The sequence below is a fragment of the Mustela putorius genome, unplaced genomic scaffold, assembly GCF_011764305.1.
Source record: "Mustela putorius furo isolate JIRA1106 unplaced genomic scaffold, ASM1176430v1.1 tig00000228_pilon_pilon_pilon, whole genome shotgun sequence".
In the NCBI taxonomy this organism is placed as follows: Eukaryota; Metazoa; Chordata; class Mammalia; order Carnivora; family Mustelidae; genus Mustela; species Mustela putorius.
The window spans coordinates 33,186,029-33,207,952 of record NW_025421322.1 but is presented as its reverse complement, the minus strand read 5'-3'; the positions used below and the strand labels follow the sequence as shown (position 1 = coordinate 33,207,952).

The window sequence follows — 21,924 nt, the reverse complement described above, 5'->3', positions numbered from 1 at the left end:
AGCTGCTTGTGTTCCTCACTCCTTTGCCGTCTTAAACATTACCCATGGCCCCAAACATCTTTCCTGTACATGGCTTCTCTCTGGTAACATGTGTCATGTTAGTCATGAACCCTGAGAAGTGCTTTTCAGATATGTGCCTTCTTTGAAAAATAACAATAATAGGTGAATCACCTGGTCACATACGGATGACAAGGGCCGACTACGTGCCAGAATAGAACATGAGAGAGAAGACTCGTGTTGGTTTTACAGATCTGTCTGGTGTCTGGCTTAAATGAAAACAGGCAGGGTCTCCCGTCTGCTTCTGCCTTTGATCGGTGCTGACATCCCTCGTCCCTTGCCTCTGGGACACTCGCCCGTGCCTTCGTAAGACAGGGAAAAGGAAATGATGTCTTAGGAGTAGTATGAAACTGGTTTGCATCATGAACTCCCTGGAAGGACCTCAGTGACCCTCGGGGGTCCCGGGAACACAATTTCAGGAGTGTAGGTGCAGTGTTTGAGAAGATGGCTTTTCTAACAGGCTGCCTAAGGGAGAAGTACGCTCACATCCCAGGTCCACCTGCCACCAGCTGAGTGGCCTTGGACTAGAGACTTGACTTTTCTCTGCCTCATTTCCATCCTCTATGGAATGGGATAATAGAACCCACTACATAAGATTCCTATGGGCATTAAATGAGTGGATATGCGCAACGCTCAGAACAGTGCCAGGCATGTATTAAATGCTATTTGTACTGTCTGTGCGCACATATGCTGATGTGTGCTCTTTGTGCGCATATATGCACATACCCTATGTGAATGTGCATATATTTGTGTGTATATATACTTCCTATCACATATACTATGCATATTCTAATGCCAATAAAATATTTTTTAAAGTTACTGCCACAGAAGTCACCCACTATACATCATTTCTACGAAATTGAATTTTCAATACCGCCATGACTTAAGCCGGCATATCTGTCCTCCTGCCGGGTGGGGGAACCTTTGGACACAGCTAGGGTTGTGTGCAGGGAGTGCCTCATGGAGCAGGACCTTAAGCCCGGGACACATATGAGAGGACACTGCCCCCCCGCCCTCACTTCCCTGGAAACCAGATCAAGGGCTGGGTGACGAGTTTGGACTACGCTCCTCATTTTTCCTTCCTATGTTTGCTGGTGACGTAACCGTCTTCATTTAGCCACCAGAGCGAGAACATCTGGCCCCTTAGGCAGGGCCGATATCAAAGAAGGAGCCCACAGCGCCTGGGCTCAGGGATTTCCTGAAACCCTGGCTGCATGGGACGGGCTGCACTGTGTCTGTCAGGGATGACGCTCAGGCTGGGAGCCTTGTCCTGAAATACTTCTGTCTGGAAGCCGGTGGTATGAACACTACAAAGGCACATGCATCCTCTTAGCCTTTGAAAAGACACAGAAGTTCAAAAAATAAAAAGACAAAAGGTTGGCTTCGATTCGGTCACTAGCATGGGACCCGCGTGAAGGAATCTGGGAGATGTCTCGCTGAAATGCAGGCTCCCCTTCCTGCTGCTCCGGTGGGGACTGTGGCTCCCCACTCCGGCTGATTCCTTAAATCAATTGACAAGTATTGAATGAATGCCTCTTTTCACCAGTGGACTTCAGAGAGCTGGCAATGCCTCGGTAACTCACAAGCCATCCCTCGTGAATTATACCTCCGGGTTGGGGGGGGGGGGGGGCTTCTGGTTAACTCCGAAGTTAGCAAATGGAGTCCGGCATTCATAGGAGGGTGAGAAGTGGTGAGAGTTAGAGCGGCCAGTGGAGGGTGGCTGGGGCTGGCTGCCCTCAGGAGACTTGGAGGAGGTGACAGCCTTGTCCTTGTGTTACCTGGGGGACAGCTGTCACCACACCCTAAGTGGGCAGGAGCATGCCTGGGGCATCTGAGCAGCAGACAGAGGGGGACCCCTACAGAGGAAGTGAGGGGCCAGCAGATGGTCAGGGAGCAAGGGGAAGGCCTGTCGTGGTAGCCTCCTTGGCCTTGAGGTAACAGACATTTCCCAAGTGTGACATTGTGCCTCTCAATGGACAGTAGTGACATCCTACGGCTAATTCCCTAAGCCCTTCCAGTGACAACGTTCCCTCCTCTGGGAAACCACGCCTGCACCCCTCACTGGCCTTATCCCTCCTCTGGGAGCCCGTGTCATCCTGCGTAGGCCTCCAACTTCAAGGTTACCTGCCTGCCCACCTTTCTCCCTGTAGCTGGGTCTCTCACTTTTCTACCTGCCAAGTGGGACCGTCCACCGGTCCTGAGTTTTGTGACCTCTTCTCTTTGTTCAGGAGCACCCGTTCCCAACATCTGAGCTCCTAGGGCTCTCCAAAAATGCTGGCTTTCCCCTGGGACCCTTTTCAGCCTTTTCCCAGAGGGACCGATCTCCTCCTTCCACAGAACCCCGCTCCCGTCCTGTCTGTGCCCTTCCCGGGCACTCAGCTCATCCGACCTGGTGTTTGCCTGTCAGATTCCCCTGCTAGATGCTAAATTCTATGGCTCAAGGACTGGGAGAACCTCTGAAAAGATGACCTGAACTCCAGGAGTGTCACCTGTACCAGGCTAGAGAACTAGGAAGTCCTTCACTGGCTGCTCTGTTCCATCCGGATTGGGACCGATGGCTACGGATTTGCCCCAGAAGCCTTGGTGTCCCCCGTGTGCCCCCCTCCACCTGCACTGCACATACGACCAGCTCAGTGTTTCACTCTTCGTGTGTCGTCACACGTGCCGTCCGTCCGCCGAGAACACCCACTCCTATTTCTTCACCAAGCAGGGAGTTCTGCCAAGCCCTTATCACCTCAGCAGGAGGGCCACCACCCTGGGCAACTGTCCCCCGTGCCCCATCTGCTTTCATGCTGGCCTCTGCCCTTGTCCCTATCCCCGTGGGACATTCTCATCTCACCACCACTGAGTGTGCCAGAGGGATCCAGGTGGCCCCGGGCTTGCAGGGGCAGCCCACTTGATCTCTAAAGGGCCAGATCGTAAATATGATCAGTTTTGTGGGTCTCGGTTTGACTGTTGGTCTCTGCCATCGTGGAGCGAAAACAGCCACGGGCTGTGCTTCAGTGACGGGCGCAGGTGTGTTCCTGCAGAACTTCGTTTACAAAAACTAGAGGCAGGCCAGCTTTGACCCGTGGGCTGTTGTTTACTGACCCTTGGTCTCGACTCCTCCTAGGCTGTAGAGGGAAAGAGCTGGGTTAGCACATGTACGCACTGTCTACTGATTCCCACGGCCCCTCGCAGGACAGCGGCTCTTGGGGGGTCCCGTTGTGCTACATTCAGCTCTGCGCCCTCGTGACTAGCCTGGAGCCCAGCACAGTGAGCCAGGGGATGGGTCGGTGAGCGCAGGGATGACCTTTCCACAGCTGCTGAGCCTGGTCTTCTGGACTAGACCCGTGCCTTCCCTCTAAGCATCTAAGCTGAGCACCACCCTCTTCCACCCCGGGGATAATAGACACCATCCCCTCCTCCAGATGGACCTTTCTGGAATGAGTTTAATGAGCTCAGGGTGGGGGTGGGCACCGTCCCCTCTAGGGTCCTATGGGAGGATTCGGCACAGCCCTCTAGACGCTGACATCCTGCGAATGCCTCCCTTCTGGAAGCCAGTGGGCAACCCCACAGATTTCTAAGCACCCAATCATGACCAGGGCCCACCGGGATGGACGTGTGTGTGAGCTGGGGTGGAGGTTGGGGCATGTGGAGCTTCCTGGCTGCCGTTAGTCCTCCAGAAAGAAGGCACTGAGGAGCGAGACTACCCCTGCCCCAAGCAGGAAAGCTGTTTCCTTCTCGCAGTGAGGTTGTCCTGCCCTCTGCATGGCTATGGCTTGAGTCTTGATATCCACTGAGGCAGAGCACCCCCCAACGTGCTACACACACATTATTTGCACTTAATTGTCATAGGAGCCTATGCCCTGGTATCATTATCCTCATTTTATGCAGGGCAGCATGAGTCACAGAAAACAGACATGCCTGAGTTCATGGAATGCAGGACCGCATTGAGACTCGAACCTAGCAATCCTGCGCTGGAGGCTTTGCTCCTAACCCCCATGCTGAGCTGACATGTGGCAGTCTGATCCAGAGCTGGAGGGAAGCACATGGATCAAACAAGCTACCACCCCAGCCCCCTCTTCCCAGCTGAGGATACCATTGCACAGAGAACTGAAGTCATCTCCCCAAGATCACACAGCATTCATAGGAGAGGCAAGATTTTTTTATTTTTTAAGGTTTTATCTATTTATTGGAGAGGGAGAGAGAGCATGAGCAGGGGAAGAAAGAGAAGCAGACCCTCCGCTGAGCAGGGAGCCCAACCTGGGACTCGATACCAGGACCCTGAGAGTGTGACCTCAGCGGAAGGCAGACACTTAAATGGCTGAGCACCCCCCCACACACCCCTCATTGTAGAGGCAAGATTTAAACCTGGGTGATTCAGTTCCCAATCCAGTGCTTTATCCACACCCTCAAACCCCTTCTTGGACTTTTGACCTATAAATAAATAGAGGCAAACTCCCTTTCTCCACCTGGAGTAAAACAACACCTCACCTCCTCCTTTGTTAGAAAGCAGCCCCTTCTCCTGGGGGTGACTGAGCAAACATGAGCCTTAGCGGTCATGGATGGGTGTGCTGGGATTAGCCAGATCTGAGTTCAAGAATCAGTACTCAGGTGGGCTTGGGCAGGTCTGCTTGCCTCTCTGACCCTCTGTTTTCTCTTCTGGCTCCTGGGACTTCCAGCTCCAGCTTGCTTGAAGGGTCCTGAGAATTCAGTCCAGCCATGTACCTGAGTGTCCCGCCATCCCCACGCCCTGGGTTCTCAGGAGATGTGGTCCCTTGTCCCCACGTCCTAACTCCTTCCCACCTGTAGTGCTCCCGGGAACCACAGCACCTCCCGTCCACTGCCCTCGGCTGCAGAACTTCACGCACGGACTCCTTGGGAGCTCCCCCTCCAACCTCGTGCTGGGTGGTGTTGCAAGTCTAGGAAAACACGTTGAGCTCCCTCCACCCCGGAAGCCTGGCAGCTCCATTTTTTTTTTTTTTTTGGTTGAGCCCTCTAATTGGCAGGGTTTTACAATTGCCCGAAAGTCCCAGTCTTCTCTCATTTCTCTCCGACATGTAATCTATCTCAGGAGCCCAACAGTAGCGAGGCTCCTGGCCCCTCCATGGAAGCCTTTTTCTCTGGAAACAAATGGCTGGGTAAAAAGGAAGACATTCACTGCTTGAAGCAAACACTATGATAAGACAGACCCTTTTAGTGAGAACTCCACACAAATTGGCTGGCTCTGGATGTGGGGGACCTTAAAGTTCTTCCTCGAGGCTGTCTTCCTCCTGATCTAGAACAATGTACAGGGGCACATCTCCTGGGTGCTGGCTGCGAAGTGGATGACGGGAGAGGGAACCGCAGGGGGAGAGGGTTTCCGGCATCTCTCCGGGACTGGGGCAAGTTGGCACGTGTGAAGCCAGGAGGGGGTCCTCCGCTCTGGAGCTCATCTGGCTGCAGGCTCCCCAGATTCCAGACCGGCCTTCCCACTCAGCGCTGCCTTTGGGAGAAGCTACAAAATCTGTTCGCCTGCGGAATGGTGCTGTCTGCTGGAGGCAGGCGCGCTGCCTGGTGGTTAAGGGCTCTCTCCTGGGGGGAGCCTCCTGAGTCCTGGCTGGGCCTCGTCCAGGCCAGGTGACCTTGGATGAGTTCTTCACTTCTTTGTGTTTCCAAGTCTCATCTGAAAAACTGGGATGATTACGACTTCTTTGGCCCTCGTTAAAGATCAGTATTTTGGGAGCGATCCACAGTCCATGGGTAAAGTGCCTACCATGCTGCCCGCCTTAGGGAGATCCTGGGGATCCCAGGGGACTGGACTGTGCATATGACACAGAGCAGGAGAGGCGACAGCAGAGCCCATCTCTGCCCCCCGTGGCGTGCCTCTTTTAAGTCTTTGCATGAACCCTTAGGTCCATTAAAATGTGGCTTTTTTAAGTCTTTGCATGAACCCTCGGGTCCATTAAAATGTGGCTTTTTTAAGTCTTTGCGTGAACCCTCGGGTCCATTAAAATGTGGCTTTGGTTCAGCCTGGCTATGCCTGCTTTACAAGGGACACAGAGAGGGGAAGACCTTTGCCCAGTGGTCCCAGCCAAGATTTGACAGAGCCAGAATCAGACTCCGGTGGTTGTGACTGACGTGTGCTGGGACAGAGGTGTCCCCAGGGGATGGGGTCTGTCCCTCCTCTGGCTAGTGTGGGTCTAGACGCCCAGTCTCTGCCTCTGTGGTGTTAGGAAGAACCAGCAAGCCCTCAGCTCCTCCCTCTGGCCCTGTCAGAGGCAGGAGGCCCCTGAAGCAAGGGGAGGGGGGTGGGCAGGAGGCTGTGGAGGAAGAGTGGGGGGGCAGGGCGCAGACCCATCTGTTTGGAATTCGACAGACATTGAGCACAGTTGGCCAGAAACTGGCTCTCTTGGGCCAGAAAGCGGTGTGGAAACATTCTGCCGAATGTCTAAGCAGAGCCAGCTCTCCTCCTGGGAGTCCGTGCTGGTCTCTTTGCTCTACCGCCCGTTTGCCTGGCACCTTGTCTGTGCTGGATGGGGCAGGGACGCTGGGGGGGGACCCTCCAGTTCACAGATGAAACCTGATCTCCTCCGGCTGACCGTCGAGACCCGCAGCGGCCGAGTGACTCTCTGACGTGGATTGGAACCCAGACTTTTGGATGCCAGCACATGGCTCCTGGGCCAGCTGTGCTCTGGGGTAGAGCGCTGCAGATCTGGAGGCCTGAGTCCCACTCCCTGCTATGTCCCTGACCAGCTGTGTGGCCTCGGGCAAGTGGATGACCTCTCTGAGCCGGACCTTCAGCCCTGATGTATATGATACAAGACATTGTGTTACCTTCCCACCGGGAGGGGTAGGAGGAGATAGAGCCACAGTGAGCCTGGGCCACAGCTTTCTGAGTCCAGGAAGGACCTGTCTATGTTCCTGAGTGACATTGCCACCATCCACAGGCTTTCCAGGAGAGGAGTGTGGGCCTGGTGAGGCCTTCGGGAGCATGGGGGTCCAGGACAGTCTTTCCAAGCCGTCATTCCTGGGAGCCATTTGTATTTTTTTTTTCCAATTTACATATTTTGCTGGGTCTGCACGCTCACACAATCCTTACCTGCAGTCCCTGTTGGTCTTCTTTATTGCTCCCTATTTTCCTCCTTTCCAGAGGCCTAAGCCTCTGGAAGTGAAAATCCCCAATCCTGGGAGACTCTCTCGTTACATACAGCCCCGGAGAGATCACTAGGTCAAGGTTCTGGGGAGACGCCAACCCAGCCAGCCCAGCACTGGGCCGCAAGAGAAAATTTTAAAGGTGCCATTACTGGTTTAGGGTTTGTTTTGTTTTTAATTGTCTTATTTGACTACCACGAAAGTGACCATGACCTCTGAAGAAAATCCTGAAAACAGAGAAAAAGTATAATGACCCGGAGGAAACAAAACAGAGCAAAAAAAACTAACAAAACAAAACAAAACAAAACAAAAAAACCAAAAATCGTCCCGGAAAGTACTGATTTTAGCATTTTAGAGTATTTCCTTTCTCTGCATTTTTGATTCCTGTATTGTTAAGACTGTAGTTTTGATTCTGGTATTGTTTCTTTGGTTTGTTTTTTTCCAATTTAACAGTACAGCAGATGTTTCCCCGTGTTATCTTAAATTCTTCAAGGGCTTTACTAACGATGGAGACTTCTTCGTCATAGAATGGCTGCTTGAACACACCTCGCTGTTCTTAATACCCTCCTTAAGGTGGGGCACGCTGCAGCTCTCTTGCATCTTGCTATTCAAAATAACACGGTGATAAACCTCTTCGGGCACAAAACCGTGCGGCAAGCCATTTCCTGGAGTAGGGACTCCTGGAGGGGGATTGCAGAGTGGAAGCAAAGTTACTGTTTGAGGCCTTCGATGCCCCACAGGAATGTCCTTTCGTTCTAGAAGGCTGTAGCCCCGCACAGCCGGCCTCCTTTGCGGGGTGGTGGTGGGGGGGGGGGGGGGTCTCTTGTTGCCCCTGAAACGGGCAGAATCCAAGAGCTCCCAGGGAAGGTTCCAGGTGGGCCAGGCTCAACCTCTTTTCTCGAAGCCGCACTGGGCGTCTAGGCGCGTCATGGTAGTCTAGGTTAAGGTCCTCCTGAAGCTGCGACAACTGGCAGCCGTTGGAACGCAGAAGCGTCAGGACATGGAAGGTTCTGTGATCCTGGCACTGGCTTGCCCTAGGGGCTCCCCGTCGGATATGCCGGGCATGGCATGCACACCTCTGCTGCCGGCTCCTTCAGGGCCCTCCTCTCCACTCTTCATCACGGGCCTCTGCACCTCTCACCGAGAACGCGGTTCGTGCTTTGCCGATGCCCTGGAGCACCTCGGACCGCAGCGGCTTCCTCCGCGTGGCTCCCTGCCTCGGCCTCCGGCCCGGCGGGTTACAGGGGCGCGGCAGGTGTTCAAGGCAGACACGCTGGATGAATGAATGCTGAGTGGGGGCAAATAGAAAGAGCTTCTCGCAGGTCCCAAAGCAGGATCGCTGGCAGTAGCGACTCTGGCCTGCTTCCTTTCCCGAGTTCTTCACCTGTGCTGCTCTGTAATCCCGGACCTCCCGGGCGTCCTGCTGATCAGCCCGTTCCCTGACTCCTTGCGCCTTGACATTGTAACAGAAACAGCGCCCTCGTGTTTTAAAAAAACGTAATACGAGCCGGGATTTTTCTTCCTCTCGCACATGTAAGAACATTCTGGAAGGCGCTCCGTACTTTCCTTGATAACTTTGGATGGCTCTGGTGTTCGCCTTGGAGTAGTGTTGGTGGGGCATGGAGCCTGCCTATATGTCTCTTGCCCCAGTACTTCCGGTGGTTCCTCGTAGGGCTGACAAGTCTACTTGGCCTTAGCACAGCGTGAGGTTCTGAGACTACACGTACACCGGACACTTGGCATCATGGTGCCTGCGAATTTGTGCCAGGCTTATCGGGGTCAAGGGATGCCTCCTCCTGTTTGCATGTGCATTTCTTGGATTGCTAAGGAGGCCCCAGACTTCTGTGCCTGTCCTGCCCTCCCCAACCCCAGGCTCGCTCTCTCTTCTGCTTATCCCTCAAGAGAAAGGTAGGCATTTGCCCCTTCAGCAGGCTCTGGTCCCAGGCCTCTCCAGGATCAAAGTCTGCCCCAGCATCCTACGGGCTGTGCAACTTCCTCCAAGGGCCTTAACCTCTCTGAGCCTTAGAGTCCTCCCTTGCAAACGGTATGAGAAACAGCACCTCCTGGGAGAGTTGTCCGGAGAATTAGGGAAGATTATTTACACGCTGTTTACTCAGCCCCTCTTACGGCTGAGTGCCAGTAGCTGTGGGGTCCCGGAGCCCTTGCGATCCTGCGTTGTCATTACCTGCTTCCTCTCCTGGCCTCCGCAGCCTGGGAGGACGCCCGGGTGGGGCTGCTTTTGCCACGTCTTGTATTTTCAGTTCCCAGCAGTGCTGGGCCAACAGCAAGACAGTAATGATGGGTTGGTCTAGATGCCATTTTAAAGTCCCTTCCAACCCTGAAATTGTACGATCAGGAAATTGCCTGGGGAAAAAGCCCTCCTTCCTTAGGTTTCTCCATGGGGCTAGATTACACACTGCAGGTCATTACGGAGGGCGGTGCAAGCTCAGTGTGGCCTGGTGGCTGCTCAGTACCCCCCAGGAGCTATCATCTTTCCGCTGACCGGATCGGAACCCTGGCAAAGGCAGGGCCTCTCCCTTCACAGAGCCAGGAGAGGCAGCTCTCCACTCCCTACCCCAGGGGATGGCAGGGCGGCCTCTAACGGCGTGTGAATATCAGGAAAGTCATGGAAAGCCAGAGCAGAGGGGGCCCTTAGAATATCCAGTCCAGGGGTCACCATTTCCTGGATCTACAGGGGCCTTGCGGGGAGTGCAGGTGTGATAAAGAGGCCAGGGTCAACACTAGGGAATAGTGGGGTCTGCAGCAGACCGGCAGACTGGCCAGGTCCTGACCAAAGGATGTGGCTATTGCCTAGCCCCGGGGGAATGTGAGCCCCGGGTTCCTGGATCATCTGTTCCTCCAGCAAAGGAAGCCAGAGGTTCAGATTTTCATGTGAAGGTTTTCTGATTTTAAAAGTGTTATCTAATTCAGAGTTTTGGCACAGACAAAACAGGCCCATGAGGCAGCAGTTTCAACCCCCTCTGATTTCACACCAGCTTAGATCGGGAAACCAAGGCTAAGAATTCAGGAACTTGTCAAGGGTCCCCCAGGGACTGGTGATCCGAAGTTCTTTGTGGCTTGGTATGGCATGTTGTCCACCACCCTGAGGGGCTTCTTGGTACTGCCTTTCTCCAAAGTAGGGACTAAAGCCCAGAGAGGGTTAGGGCCTTTCTCTAAGTCACACATCTTTGTAATGACAGATGGGGTTTCTGAGCCCTCCTGCATGGGATTGCCCAGCTACTGTGCTGCCAGAAGTGACCCTGGAATGGTTTCAGCAAAAGCCTGGCTGGGTGCTTGGCACAGGGTACATTCTGAGTGGCAGCCAGTCCACAGGAAGTGGCTGACCCACCCGTGGCCAGTAATGGCAAGGCCCCCTGCTGCCAGGAGGGCAGCTTGTGGGCAGTCTGTAAGCTCGCTGACCTAATAAATCTCAGCCCGATGGTGCAGAGAACACCTTTGGCCTCTTGCCAGAGGGTCCCGCCCACTGAGTGCCTGGAGTCTGATTGAAGGACGTGTCCTTACCCTTGAACCAGCGTTCTTAAAAGAGACTGCTTGTGACATCTCAGACCGAGTGGGGGATGTTTATTCTCCCTTGTGGTCAACCTTGTGGCCTAGGAAAATGAACCTGGGCTTGAAATTACGAGAGTCTGAGCTGTTCCGGTTCATGATGTCCTAGCCATGACACTGGCTGGCCATTTTAGTAATTGTGCTGCTAGCCTTCACAGAGCTATTTATTGTGAGGGTGTATTCCGGCAGATGGATCCAGATTGCCAAAGAAAATGTTAGAGAAATGGGAATTACTTTTGGCCTTAAACTCCTCTTGAACTAAAGCAGGAATGATGGGGAGGGGTCGGCATTCAGCAGGTGCAAAGGCCCTGAGGCAGGAACGAGCTTGGAGAATTCAAGACCAGATGTGGCGTTAGTAGGATGAGAACAGAGAGAACAAGAGAGAATGTGGGAGGCAAAGCAGAAAGAGGTGGCCCAGGGAGGCAAAGCAGGGTGCGGTCTCTGGAGTGTGGGCCAGCTGGCTGGTGGTGTCTTGTGGGAAGGTTTTGTTCCCCAAGAGGGTGGAGGAAGAACTCACCGCTCAGAGGCATATATTTCTACCAAGGCCTGCTGGGCAGGAGAACAGAGAATTCCAGAAAATGGAGATGACAGTAGGGTGAGGGAGCAGATTACCCTGAAAGGCATGGGGTCTGCTCTGTACGCCATGCTGATGACACGATAGACAGCCAGGGTATGTGGCTCTGGGGTACTCTGAGCTTCCTGGTGACCCCGAAACCACAGCAAAGCACACCCATTCCCCTTGGCCTGGGAACATGCTACATCTGGTGGGAGAGAGGCAGAAGGACGAACTATGGGTCGGTCAGTCCTGTGGTTCCTTCTTCAACCCTTGAGATTCCAATAGGGAAGAAATGACATCTCTTTGTCCTGTATATCACTTCGATTATCAGTGACCTGGAGCCACTCTTTATAGCTAGTTGGTGACTTGCATTTCTTCTCAGTTGATTTGCCTTTTTTGTTGTTAACCATTTTTAGAAATTAAGTGTGTGTGTGTCCTTATTTTATAAGTGCTCTTTATATATTGTGGCTACTAGGTGCCTGGCATGCTGCAAATCTGCTTCTTAGTTCACCTTGATTTTTCACTGTCGCTCAGGATATTTGATCCCATCCAGCTGGCGTCAGACACCTGTTTCCTTGAGGGTTGGTCGTGGATACTTAAGGCTCTGAGAGCCACAGCCTTTGTGTCGCAGCTACTTGCCTGTCATCGTAGCCCAAAAGCCACTGCAGGCAGTATGGAAATAAGTGTGCACGACTCTGTTCCAGTAAAACTTTATTTACAAAAATCGGGGGCCGGACTCGAGTTTCCCAGCTCCTGCTTTAGGAAAGTTTGCGTTTCTAATGTGTTCTGTCTTTTCCTTTATGTAAATACAGAATTTTATGCTCAAAAGAGGACTTTCCCACTCCAAGATTAAGTGGGAAAGGGGGGGGGAAGCTAGAATAAGAAAAAAGTACTCAAAAGTAGCGTGAGCAAAATGCCCCCACGAGTGATTAATTCTGCCAGTTGGTTCTAGACGGGGCATCCTGGACGTGCCGCCGCCGCCGCCCTGCACCTTGGTAGGTCCCAAGTCCCCTGCAGGAGAAGTGAGAGAGGGCGCTGCTGCAGGGAGAGGCACAGGACGGGGTCAAGGCCAGAGGCATCGGGACGCCTAACGTGGTGGCCTAGAATAGAGGGTGGCATTCCAGAGGGGGTGTCCGCTGCACCGTGCCCTCCTCTCTGACCTGTGTTCTCACTGCTGACCTTGAAAGCTGTGTTCTCAGGAAACACTTGAAAGACCTGTGCAGTCAACCAGCTAGTCCCGGGCAGCCCCCATGGGACCCTAAACCAGGACCCCCAACTTCCATGGAACCACCTTTGCCCCCCTCTTTGCGCCCTCCCCCCCCCCCTCAGCTCTGGACCCTTGCATGGACCGAGCTGTCAGCTCAATGTTAAAGAGTCGCATGTGAATTTTGTACCAAGCCAGAGGAGACTGACTGACCCCTCGGGCCTCTTCCGATCCCTTCTCGTAGGTGTTCTCATACCCAGTGCGGCGTGTAGGATGCAGCTTGTCTGTCAAAAATTTTAATTAAAAACTCATAAACCCCACCTGGTGCTGCGAAGGGCAAGCGGGGAGATGGCTTTCCTTCTCTGGGTCTGCGCGCCCGGTCCTCCTTCCCGTCTGCTTCCCTCCCACCCCCTCGGCTTGCTTAGCCTCAAGGTCCCCTGCAGATGCGAGACTTGGGCTGAGTCTCCAAGGACACACAGACAGACCCTTCCCCTTCCTGAACCTCAGTGGGTGCTCCCTAAGAGTTCATGTGGTCCCGTGGAATGCTCAAGGTCTGGAGACCAAGGGAAGGGAGATGAACGGACGGAGTGTGTCACTCCCAGCCTCAGCCCCAGAACCTGACAATCTGGATTCAGGCACTGACTCTGCTACCTTCTGGCTGTGTGACCTTGGACCGGGACTTCCCTTCTCTGCGCTTGCCTAGGTGTGGGGTGCCACTAGGCCCCTAATGCGGGGTTGTTTGCGGGATGAGATGGCTTAGTCCACATCAGGGTTTTTTTAACAGTGCACGTGTGCCTGGTTAGTGAATAGCAGCTGTTGGATGCGACCTACTGGGCACATAGTAGCTGTTCACTAAAGACAGTCACCCTTCTGTATTATCAGATGTGCTGGGACGTTTCCATCATATTCATCTTTGCCACCTCCCCTAGGATTTCCGATACCCTGTGCATCCACCTCCGCATACCCCCAGATAACCTTGCTTCTCTGTCCTTAGCAGGCTTTGGCTCGATGAAAATTTCCAGACTGTGTCTGCTGATCTTTTAAAACCCCCAAGATGAGTATTTACTACCAGAATGGGCAAGTATATCACAAGGATTTAATTCGGGCATGGGATAATCGTACTGGAGACCGAAGGAGGGAGAATGACAAGGTTTTCCTTCCTTGCCCTCTATCCGCTCTGGCCACAAGCCCCTCTGTCGATCACTTAAAATCCTGTTTGAAAAGGTCACTGGTTATTATGGAAGAATAGCGCAGCGTAAGGACTTAGGGAGAAAGAGCCAAAGGCTGGCCTCCTCACAGTCCTTCTACATTCCCCGTGTTCCGTCATAAGGGATTTCACCCTGTGTCCCCAAGCTGCTCCCAGCCACAGTGGCCACCCCGGGAGGAGGAGGACCCTCCATCCCCATACCCCGGGCCCAGGCAGGCGACGCTGTCAGTGGTGCTGAGACCAGACACCTGTGCCCTGTGTGCCAAGTCCCAGAGCTGCCTTCACTCCCTCTCTCATGGCCGCGGGCGCACCCATTTTCCAGAGGAGGAGACTGAGGCTCCTGACACTCTCGGCACTGGTTTCAGGTTGCCTGGTGAGCACGTGGCAAGAGGTCCAGCGAGCTGCCTCCTGAGAGCCTTGGCCCCCCCAAAAGCCCACCCTCTGCCTCAGCTCCTCTCTGACGACCTCCCGCCCATCTGCCCAACCCCTCTTGCAGCTGGGTCTCATTTGATGTGGGATGAAATGAAGGACGATGAAATATTTATCGGCCTCGTGTCTGATGGGCGCCTTCCCGGGGAAGCACAGAGAAGCCAGCAGTTTGGAACATGGAGCTGGTGCTCAAAAGGCCACTCTTCGGTTCATTCGCGAAGCTTGATCTCTGGTATTGGTATTGAAAACCCGATGTGAGATGTGGTCTTGACCTGGGAGCTCGGGTGGGAACAGGTGTGTCGCCTGGCTTCCGAAGGATGGAGCCAACCCCGGGGGAAGTGACTGGGAAAGGGAATCCAGAAGAGTCACCTCGGCCCATTTGACGACCCACTTTTCTCTGCCCTTTGATCTCGCTCTGCCTCTCCCCTTGGGCTGAACTCTGCTTCCCTCACCCCTGCCTTTGTATGGGTGACTCATTTGGTGGCTTGGCTGAGAGGTCACGCCAGGGTCGCCTCCAAACAGGGCTATCGTCCCGCAGTCTCCCTGCCCACTTTTTTCTCTGCAGAAGTGTTCGCCGTGCTCTGCTGTTTGATTTGATGCATGAGCTTCAAGAGGAGGGGACCTTGGCCTGTTAGTGAGTGTTCACCATTGTATCACCAGGATCTAAACAGGGCCTAGCACGATCTGGGCCCCAAGGAGTCCTTGTTAAATGACTGGTGGTCCCTGGCCGCTCACTCATGTGGAGCCAAGGGTTTGGGCCAGGGGGTTGCTGAAGACATGCCTTGCTCTTGAAGAGTTCTCTGCACTTGAGAGCATTCCTGAGGACTTCTCTAACTGGCAGTCCCTGCGCAGACCAGCCCCACGCAGGGATCTCTGTTCCTGGCTAACAGAGCCTGAGGCAGGCATTTGGTGTGTGTGGATTACTAAGGAGGCGCTCCAGAAGAATGGGGCGGGAGTGAGGGAGACAGGGTGGGCAGGGGGAGGAGAGAAGCTAAGCAGAGATGTGCCTCCAGCTATAGTCAGCCCTCAGCTGACTTCATGGGTACCTGGAGCACAAAGCGTGCCCGTGACAAGGCTGGCTTCACAGGGAGGCAAAGGATGCCAGCATCATGTAATCCCAGGCACCTCAGTCATTCCGGGGGGGCTGGGGGCCAGGCTGTGGGCTCCTTCCCTGCAAGATGGCTCCTGTCTAGCCAGGGCAGTCCTCTGGAGCCAAAAGCCACAGCAGCTAAGGGGGAACGGCCATCCAGGCTGGGTGCCCACAGCATCTCTGTTCTACAGGGACCCAGAGCCTTCCAAGTAGCCTGACCCCAGCTAAGAAAATGAAAACCTGAAACCTGCCTCTCTAGGTGAAGGTCCGTAGGTCACTGGGAGTAATCTGCTACCTAAGGAAAGCCCAGCACTTCTTGATTACCAATGCCTGCCCCTCCGAGCCACTCAGGTTTCCTGCTCGTCCTCTGGGCCAGCCTTCCTTTCCGGAGAGGAGAAAAAGGAATGGAGCTGCTTCCCTTAGCTTCCCTACCGTGTGCCAGGAACTGTTCTGGGAGCTTTGCACGTGTTACCTCACTTAACCCTCTCAATAACCCTGTGAGGTGGGTCTCATGATGCCGGCGTCTGCAAGGTGTCAGCTCTGGCTCTCGAGGCCCAACGCCTTGCCCAGGGCCTCACGACTCGTAGGCGGCAGGGGGAGAATCTCACCCATGTCTTCTGTCCCAAAGCCTGTGATCTTCCTTCTCCCCACGCTGTCTCTGTGAGCTTGGGTAGCGGGAGACGAGGCATCCCTCTGCCTATGGTCTTCGAAGGCTCCCACTTGCCTTTGGGGTAAGGCCGAACCTCTAGGCCCGGCTTCCTACTGTGCCCCTCTGTGTTTTGCTCCCTTCCTGTTCCGGAGCATCCCTGATGATGCCTGCCACCCTCCCTGCGGTGTGAAGGGGGGAATTAGCATTTGCTCGGGGCCTAAAAATGTTAGCTTTTGTTTGGGGAGCCCTTCCCCCAGGGCCAGACTAGATATACTTTGTATGGGTTATTGTGGAATCCTCATAAGAACCTACAAGGTCAGCCGTTTTCCTGTTCTTAGAGATGAGGAAGAGGAACTTGAAGAGGAAGTAACTTGCTCACATTCTCAGAGCCAGTACGTGTTAGGAGGAAGGATGGAACCCACACCCTGTGCTCATATCTCCTAGATCAGGTCTTGCCAAGAGAACCTCCCCAGTGAGGGGAATGGTCCATATCTGTACTGTCCAAACCCGTAGCCACCAACCACCTAAAGCCTTTAAGTGCTAGAAATTTGGTTGATACAACTGAGGAGCTATGTTTACATTGTATTTAATTTTAATCAAAAGTTGTCACATGTGGCCAGCGGCCCTGCAGGACTGAGGAAGTCTTCAGGTGCTACTCTACTTGCTAGCTGGGAGAGTGGTCATCTTGGAGTTGGCCTCAGTTTTCCCCCGTTTTTCAGATGAATAAACCGAAGCTTCCTTCAGTTACGCTTTCTGAAAGTTGAAATTGTGAACTGTTCTACCTGTCACTCAGTGTCAGTTCTGCCCCATACCCTGCAAAATAAAAATGAAAACAAAAACTTGAGACCTTTGTCCTCTTGGATCCTTTTCACAACTTCACCCTCCAAGACTCTGAAATTCTTCTTCTTTTCTGCCTTATCAGCTTCTTCCCGTATTTCTAGAGCCGGCGCAGGGTCGCCTCCTCCCTGAAGCCCTCCCTGTTCGGCACGGTTTGTTTCTTCTCTAAAATAGAGCCTCCAGACTCATTTTCCCGACTGGCAGCTCTGGAAGGCAGAGCCTTACCTTCGTGCTGAATTTCCTCACACAGTGCCTGTTGGAAGGTTTGGGCAAAAGTGGACCAATAAACAGGGAACCCCCAAATCTTGCAACCACTAACCCTGACTTTGTGCCCTGAACTGTATTCACACAGCACATTACCCCACTGCCCACTCCAGGAGCCAGGGGGTGTGACTAGGACTGAGTTTCCCAGAAAGAGAAGGGGGTGTTTTGAAGTGACTCAAAGGAAAGCTTGTTGAATTGTGGAGTTTTGGTAAATCTACCCACAAAGATAGAGAAACTTGACCTTTGCCTTCCTAGGTAGCCTGAAGAATGAGTCTCATTTCATCATCAGTGAGCAAGAGGCAGTGGAATGTTGCCTGAGTTGGTCTTGGGAGATCAAGGTTCTAGTCCAAGTTCTGATGATAACCAGCTGTGTGACCTTGGGGAAGACACTCCCCTTTCCAGGCCTCAGTTTCTCATCTGTGGAGTGGGACAGGAATGGGAGAAGGGGAACCAGCCCCTCAAGGTACCTTCTTCCCACCCTTCTTTGTAGACTGTGCTTCCACAGCTCTGGGCCTACGGAAGCCCATCTTCCCCTTCACAAGAATCAAGTGCCTCCCGCCTCCTCGCTCATCCTACTTCCTGCTGCCTCCCCGAGCAGGACCAGCCTCTGGGCCTCCTCCTGTAAAATGTGGACCTCCACACTGACTGGCTGAGGGAGCACTAGCTATAAGATGGGCTGAAAAAGGAGCACTTGATTTGAACTCTTACAGCTTCAACACATCGCATCATCATCCTAGGTGGCAACCATGGGCATAGTAGGCCTTTACTATGTTAGGCACCATGCTGAGAACTTCCTATCACCTCTCGTGGAATCCTTGCGAGAACCCAGAATGCAGTGCTGTTATGATTCCTATTTTCACAGATGAAGAAACCGAGGCCCAGAGAAATGAAAGCCATGGGGAGCTGGTGAAGGACAGAGCCGGTTCTGGAAGTCAGATCTCCTGAGCACCTACTCCATTCTTATAGACAGAATGTGGGCTGGTTGGTTGGTTGTTTGGAGATAGGATCATTACAAAATGAGCCCTACTTGTGTCCACTCTGCTGCATAACAAACAATCCCCAAATCTTGGTGACTTACCACAAATGTGTAATTCTTTTTTGTATGACAAGTAAACTGTGGGCCAAGTGCAGTAAACCGTGGGCCGAGTGCAGGCCAATGATATGCCTTGAGTCATCTCTAAGGCCCAGGCTAAGGGAATCATTATCTAGGACATCACACACTTACTCCAGAGCTGAAAAATCCCCATTAAAAAAAACCCACATAATCAAATTTAAATCTTCTGCTTAGAGATGGTACACATTGTACCTGTTCACATCCTGCTGGGCAAAGCAAGAGACAGGAGGGCCAAAGCCAACATCAATGGAGCAGGGAGGGATAGCTCTCTCACAGTGAAAGGGAGGGGTCAGGGAGGGAGAAACTACATAGTTGCATAATGCAGTCAGCCATCAAGTGTTGGGTTCTGCAGCCAGATGCATGGGTCTGACCCCCTGGGTCTACCACTTAGGAACTGCTTGGCCTTCAGGAAGGTACGTCTCCTCCTGGTGGCTCAGTCTCTTCATCTGTAAAATGAGGATGGTAATTACAGCACTGCATCAGTCTTCTGGGGCTTCCATCCCAAAGTTCTACAGCTGGGTGACTTAAAAAACAGAAGCTTATTTACTCCCAGTCCTGGAAGGCAGAAGTCCAAGGTCAAGGTGCTCCAAGTTGGTGTCTCCTGAGACTTCTCGTCCTGGCTTGCGGACCGCTACCTTCCCACTGTGTCCTCGCTGGCCTTTCTTGCATGGGTGCGCTCTGAGTGCTCTTCTGTATCTCTTCTCTTTCTTACAAGGCTGCCAGTCTGTGGGCTTAGGACCCGCCCCCCCTTATGACTTCATATAACCTCAGTTACCTCCCCATGGGCCCTGTCTCCAAACGCAGTGATGTTGGGGAATAGGGCTTCACAAGGACATGCTGAACAGCAGCTAGGCTGCTCTTAGTACTTGGTTGTAGCTTGTCCCACATTAGACTTGAGTATTTCCCTAGAGTGGTGATTCCTCAAAACATTTATCTCTAAGTCTTTGGCACCTACCCCTTGGTGCAGACCAGGTGCTCAGAAAGTATGTTTTTGGAATCCCAAAGCAAAGTGGGGGGCGGTTAAGGGGGGCCAACTGGGTTTGGGGAGCCCTGGACATTGCTAACCTGCTGTGACTTTAGTCACATCACCAGGGTCCATCAGTTCAGGACAAGTATTTTGCAATGGCAAGATTTCATTCACTGTATGGCTGAAGAGTATTCCCTAGTGTGTATGCACCGCATCTTTCTCCAATCTTCTATTGAGGGACCCTTGGGCTGCTCCCATAATTTGGCTATTGTAAATAACGCTGTACAGAGTAATGTAGAGAATTGTTGAATCACAACATTGTACACCTGAAACTGATAAAACACTGGGTGGTAACTACACTGAAATTAAAAAAAGAAGAAAGAAAGAAAGAAAGGAAGGAAGGAAGGAAGGAAGGAAGGAAGGAAGGAAGGAAGAAAAGAAAAAGGCCAAAAATTGTGCCAGCAAAATCTCAGCAGATTTCACTTGCTCAGGGCCTTACATGCTGATGCCAAGGTAATTGGGCAATATTGAGAACCAAAATCGACTCCAAGAGATCTTTTTACAAAGATGCTATATGGAAGTCCGAAGTGGAAGTGATTCTCCAAACCCCCTCCCACATGTACTGTCTCCACCAGTAAAGCACCGTGATGACCCCACCTGACACGGCTGGGTGTGGGTGGGTATCAGGAGAACTCACTCCTACTGCCTTGTGTCTGGGAAAGGTTCTGGGTCTTGCTCATGAGTCTGGGTGTTCAGCTCAAATGGCCACTCAGAACAATCAGGCTCAGAGCCAGTGGTGGGATTCGGTGGTGACCCTCCAAACTCCATGTTTGTTTCTTTTTCTCAATCACATCTGGCCTTGCTTAGGAAGGGATGTGCCTGAGGGTGTTTGTTTAGCAAAGGGATCCACCAGCTAAGGAGAAAAAGATTGGGGACATAGGGACAGCCTGCCTTTCGTAGTCACCGCCTGATGTGGTTCATCTCAGGTCAACAGTGTCCAGAGTGGTGGCACCATATACACATTCTGGGCCTCCTCCCAGCTCACTGCTAGTTAATTATTGGCACGATGAATAATTCAGTGCATTTGGGCTCTCACAGGCTCAAGTTCCTCATCTGGGCAATGGGACCAAAATGATACTTTCCATAAGATGTGTCATATCTGGGCTGGAGTAGATGATGACGATGGTGATGGTGATGATGGTGACGATATGATGATGTTGGTGATATGATGATAGTGATGGTGTTTGGTGATGATGGTGATGATATGGTATGGTATGGTATGGATATGATAATGTTGGTTGAGATGGTGAGGATGATGGTGATGGTAATGACGGTGATGGCAGTGATGATGGTGTTGATGGTGAGGATGATGAGGATGATGATGGTGATGGAGATGATGGTGATGATGATGGTGATGGAGATGATGACGACAATGATGCTGATGGTGGTGGTGATGATGATGGTGGTGATGATATGATGATAGTGATGGTGGTATGGTGCTTATGGTGACAATACGGTGATGATGTTGATAGAGACAGTGAGGATGATGGTGTTGGTGAGGATGATGATGATGATGATGAAGACAGTGATGATGATGATGATGATGGAAATGATGATGATGGTGATGGTGATGAAGATGAAGATGATGATGGAGATGGTGGTGGTGGTAGTGATGGTGACGATAGTTGCTTAGCCCTTAGAGAGCGCTTACTATCTGCCAGGCATTCCTTAAACACTTCACATATGTTGACTTTAATTGCCTCAGCAACCTGGGAACTAGGCATTATCATCCTCCCCACCTTACAGATGACGAGACTGAGGCACACAGAAGATGCACAGCCAGGAGTGACATGCTGGTGGTTTCCCAGCCATGGCTGCGATGGCCTTGAGGCTCAGCCCATGTTAGTAACACAGGACTATGTCGCCCTTCATGCTCCCATGCAGGCAGTGGGAGAGAGGGTGCCTGCAACCCATGCTGCTTATTCTGGAAGTTATTACTTTAATTAATTAAACTACTTTATACTTCTCAAAAATTTCTCCTTTTATGTTGTTCCCATGGAGATTCGGAGGCAGGCCATACCGTCCTGAGCACTGTGTCCCTCCTGCTGGCTGGGGTGGCCTCTATGTAATATTAGCACCCATGGGCCTCTGGGTCATCCATTATTGACGTGCAGAGGTCAGCAAGCTCGGGTCCTCGGGCGCAGGTACACTCAGGTGAGAGGGAGGGAAAGAAGCCCAGGTGGTCTTGACTATTCAGAAATTTCTTTTCTTTCTGCCTTGGCAGCACACATGCTAAAATTGGAATGCTACAGAAACTTCTCTGCATCCCCACTCCCAGGGGGAAAGCATTTTGCATGCCTCACAGGTGATAAGAGCCAAGACAGCAAGCGACTGAAGCTCTACAAGCTGGGGGTTGTTATTCATGCCACGGGCGGACGGGGGGCATTTTCATCCATCCTTATTACTGTTTAGAAAGCGCCCCCCCCAGCACCTAGGGGAAAAAAAGGTAAAGCAATAACAACACTTCCCTAATTCTCAGATTCACGTAAACTCTCCCTTCCCAAAATGCCCAGCTGTCTGATTCCTGCCAGTTAGAATGTTCTAGAATCAGACTCTTGCCCCACCTCTGTGTGATATGGGACTCACCACCAGCCCTGTTGCAAGTGCACCTGAAAAGTCCTCTGTCCTCTGCCGTTGGGGCAGAGCGGCTTCCAGCCCCGGCGCTCTGCTGCTCGCTGCTCCTGAGGCCCAACCAGGACACTCTGCGTGAGCCTCAGTTTCCTCCCCGGTCTGACAGGAGGCTGGAACTGCCTTGGGCTGCCATGAAAGGCTGTGGGGGTAGAGTGGCTAATCCTGCCAGGCGCATG

At 52.6% G+C, this 21,924-nt stretch overlaps 1 protein-coding gene across 4 annotated transcripts in view; it reads left to right on the top strand.

Annotated features, from left to right (window-relative positions):
* The window catches only part of ST3GAL1 (ST3 beta-galactoside alpha-2,3-sialyltransferase 1), an 89,322-nt gene that overhangs the window by 28,883 nt on the left and 38,515 nt on the right, over nucleotides 1–21,924 (top strand). The window lies entirely within an intron of this gene.